The sequence below is a fragment of the Coturnix japonica genome, unplaced genomic scaffold, assembly GCF_001577835.2.
Source record: "Coturnix japonica isolate 7356 unplaced genomic scaffold, Coturnix japonica 2.1 chrUnrandom476, whole genome shotgun sequence".
Lineage (NCBI taxonomy): Eukaryota > Metazoa > Chordata > Aves > Galliformes > Phasianidae > Coturnix > Coturnix japonica.
The window spans coordinates 68,655-73,141 of record NW_015439878.1 but is presented as its reverse complement, the minus strand read 5'-3'; positions in this window follow the sequence as shown (position 1 = coordinate 73,141).

The following is a 4,487-nucleotide window of genomic DNA, read 5'->3' as shown; positions in this document are numbered from 1 at the left end:
CCCCATTAAATGCTGGCCCCCTTTGGCTGAAGCGATTAACTGGAGGCCGGCCGGGGCTCTACGTGGCTGCACAGTACGCGACGGCACCTTGTCTGTATCTGAACCCTCTACGTGCCCACCGAGGATGGTAAAAATGGGGGGAAAAAGGGGAAAAGGCAAATGGGGGGGGGGGAGGAAAAGGGAGTTGGGGGGAAATGGGGCGGAAATGGGCATTCAGGGTGAGGGGCGGGAAATGGGGATGGGGGTGTTTTGGGGTGACGAAGGCTAAAGTTTGGGTCAGTTTGGGTGGAAAAAAGGGGGTGAGGGAAAATTTGGGTGGAAAAAAAGGGAATTTGGGGGAAAGGGGAGTTTGGGGGGAATTTGGAGGGAAAAGGGAGGATTTGGGCCAAGCGGAAATGGAGCTTTTTGGGTGTTGGTGGAGGGAGGAGAAATGGGGAAAAATGGGCCAAAAAGGGAGAAATTGGGGTCAAAATGGGCAAAATTGGGGGAAGAAATGGGGCAAAATGGTGGAAAGGGGGAAAAAGGGAAGAAATGGGGCAAAAAATGGGAATAAAGATGGAGAAAAACAGAGAAAGAGTGGGGGAATGGGCAAAAAAATGAGGAAATTGGGTAAAAATGGAGGAAATTGGTGACAAAAAACAGAGAAAATTGGGCAAAAACAGGAAAAATTGGGGATAAGGGAAGAAATGGGGCAAAAAATGAGGAAATTAGGTAAAAAAATGGAGGAAATTGCTAAAAAGGGAGAAAAACGGGAAAAAATGGAGGAAATTGCCCAAAATGGAGAAAATGGGGCAAAAAATGGTCAAAACCTTGAGAAAAATGGGGGGAAAGTGGGAAAAACGGCCAAAATTGGAGGGAAATGGGGCAAAAAAATGAAAAAATGGTGAAACTTGAGGAAAATGGGCCAAAAAAAAAGGATGAAATTGGGGGAAAATGGAAGAAATGGAGGAAAAATAGGGGGAAATGGGATAAAATGGGCAAAAAGTGAAGAAATGGGGCAAAAATGGAGGAAAATGGGCCAAAAAATCCAAAGTTGGGCCAAAAGTGGCGAAAATGGGCAAAAATGGAGAAATTTGGCGACAAGAAATGGGGGAAAATGGGGGAAATGGGGGGAAAAAAGGCCGAAATTGGGTCAGAAGGGACAAAATTGGGCCAAAAAAGCAGGGACCGCCCCTCCCCCACCCCGTCCCTGTGTCTGTCTGTCCGTCCCCATTGGCCCCATGTCTGTCTGTCCGTCCCCATTGGCCCCATGTCTGTCTGTCTGTCCCCATTGTCCCTATGTCTGTCTGTCCGTCCCACATCCATCCATCCATCCATGTCCATCTGTCTGTCCCACATCCATCCCTCCATCCATCCATGTCTGTCTGTCCGTCCATCCTTCAGCCCATCTCCAGCCCCGTGTCCGTCTGTCTGTCCCATCTCCATCCATCCATCCCCATGTCCATCCGTCCATCCGTCCATCCATCCCTGTCCATCTGTCCATCCGTCCATCCATCCCTGTGTCTCCATGTCTGTCTGTCTGTCCTCCCCCATCTCGTGTCCATCTGTCCATCTTTCAGCCCATCTCCATGTCCATCTGTCCATCCATCCATCCATCCCTGTGTCCATCCCCGTGTCCCCACGTCCATCGGTCTGCCCCCACCCCGCTCAGCCCATCTCATGTCCCCGTCTGTCCGTCTTCAGCCCATCTCCAATGGTCGCGTCTGTCCGTCCATCCTTTCTGTCCCCTATTGTCTCCTATCTGCCCCCCATCCCCTCCATCCATCCCCCATCCATCTGTTCCCCCCGCAACCCCCCCCCCCCATTTTTTGGGCTCCCCCCCCCCCAAAAAAAAGAAAAAAAAACAACAAGAAAAAAAAACAACCCAAACTCCCCAATTCCTCCCCCCAGCCCCAAAACCAGCATTTCTTACCCCGATTTTTGCCCGCCCCCCCAATTTCCCCAGCCTGCTTTCTCTTCACCCCCCCCCGACAACTCTTGGGGCCGACATTTTTCAGCCCCCTTCTCCCTGCAACCGCCATTTTGGCCCCTTTCCCCCCTCCATTTCTCCCCCCACCCCAATTTTTGGCCCCCCCCCACCCCACGCGTCCATTTGTGGGCCAGATTTTCCACGCCTCCCCGCAGGACCCCCCCACCCCAATTTTTGGGGGCCTCCGTTTTCCCACCTAGCACAGCCATTTTTGGGGCGCCTCATTTCCCCCCCACCCCCTTTTTGGGCCCATTTTTTAACACCTCACACAGACTTTTTGGACCCCTTTCTCCCCCCCCCATTTCTCCCCCTTTCTCCCTTTATCTGGGCCTCTTTCACTCCCCCCCCCACCTTGTATACATCCCCCAACCCCCATCCCACTCGCCTTTCTGGCCCCCTTTATCCCGCCCCCCAGCCGCCATTTTTGGAGCCTCTTACTTCCTCCCCTGCTTTATAATCCCCCCCGCGAAGCCCCCTCGCCCTCTTTTTGTCCCCTTCTTCCCCCCCCATCCCTTTTTTAATCCACATTGTCCCCCCATTGCCCCGAGCAGCCCATTTTTGGGCCTCTTTTTCCTATCATCTCTTGTAACCCCCCCCCCTCGCCCCCCCAGCCCCATTTTCTCTCCTTTTGGCCCGCAAATTTTGCCTCCTTCTCCTTCCCTCGGTCCAGGTTGCTGTCGCCAAAAAGCGCGAGGACGGCGCGGCCGCGCCCCCCCTCCGGAACGCAAGGTACTTCTGCCATGGGTCTTTTTTTGCCACCCCCCCCCCTCTCCCTTTCCTTATCACCCCCCCCCTCCTTTCTTTCCCCCCCTCTAACCCCCCCATTCACAACCCCTTCTTTTGGGGGGGCATTTTTTTTTGGGGCTGCTTTTTTTGGCTTCTTTTTCTTCTTTTTGGTCTTTTTTTGGTTATGTTGGTGGGTGCTTTTTTGTCTTTTTTTGCCTTTCCTTTCGCTCCTTATATTTTTCTCTTGTGGGGGGGCTGTTTTTGGGCCGGGGGGGGGTTTTGTTGGGCTGCTTCTTCTCCTGGGCTTTTGGGGGCTGTTTTTTTCTTTTTTTGTGTCTTATTTTTGGTGGTTTTTTTTGTTGTTTTTTTTGCTTTTTCTTTTTTTATTTTTTGCTTTTTGGAAACACGTCTCCAACCCCTGCCCTTTAACCCCCCCCCTTTAAAACCCCCCTTCTCCCCCCCTCTTAACCCCCTTTAAGACCCACCCTTTAACTCCCCCCTTTTACGCTCCCCTTTATCCCCCCTTCTAAACCCTCTCTTTAGCTCCCCCCTTCAACTCCCACCCTTTAATCCCCCTCTTTAACCCCCCATTTACCTCCCTTTTAACCCCCCCCCTTTAACCCCTTCTTTAGCTTCCCCTTAAACCCCTGGGCCCTTTCCCCCCTAGCCCTACACCTCTTTGCCCCCCATTTACCTCCTGCCTTTAACCCCCACTTTAACCACCTGCTATGTAGTGTACCCCCTTTTAACCCCCACGCGCACACCCCCATTTAACCCCCTTTAGTCTCTCCCTTTAACCCCCCTTGCCCCCGCTCTTTTGCCGCCCTGTTGAGCCCCTCCTTTAACCGCCATTCCGCCTGCTTTGACCCCGTCCCCTCCTTTGCAGCCTCGCCTCCCCCCCCTCCAGCGCGTCCCCCTTCTTACTCTCCCCCTTTTAACCCCTCTCTATCAGTCAACATCCCCCCATCCCCCCCCGATTTTGAGGTGTCCCGACCCCAATAATCCCCGCCCCTCCATATTTCTGGCTGTTGGACCCCCCCACCCACCTCCTCGATCACTTTGGAGGGTGGTCCCCCAAAAAGTGATGGGGGTCCGCCCTATGGGACATCGGGGAGACCCTGAACTGACAGTGAGGGGGGGGTCTCCCCAGTAATAGACATGGGGAGAGGTCGCACAAAAATGTGAGGGGGGGGCCTCATTCGAAACTGATGTGGGGTCCCCCCGTTGTGACATGGGGGGGGTCCTTAAAGTGCAGGAAGGTGCACCGGCCATTAAGTGGGGGGAGCTGTTCCCCAAAAGTATTACTTGGGATTATGAGGGGGGTCCAGAAGTGGCAACAAGAAGAGGGAGGGGGTGAACCTAAAGATAGATGATGGGGGGGAGCCCTATCCATGGGGGGGTTCCCAAGAGGCCAATGACTGGGGGAGTGGGGAGGCGTGCCAACGAGTGTATAAGGAGAGGGGGGGGGGAGGTTCCCCCAGGTCCCGATGTGGGGTGAAGGTCACCCCTTGCTGATATATGGGGGGGGGTCCTGAAAAGCAATGCTGGGGGGAGTGTGGTCTGTGTTGATTGTGTGTGTGGAAGGCCCCAATAAGGGAAGACAGGGAGGAAATGGGCGGGGGGGGGAGGTCCTGCAATTGAGAAATGACAGGGAGGGGGGGGTCCCAAAAGAGCAATCAACTGGGGGGGTAGATAGGGGGGGGTCCCCAGCCGAGGATCATGCATCTGTGACCCTGCCACCCCTGCCCCTCCCCTCAGACATCCGTTGACAGCCGGGAAGAAGCCGGTGATG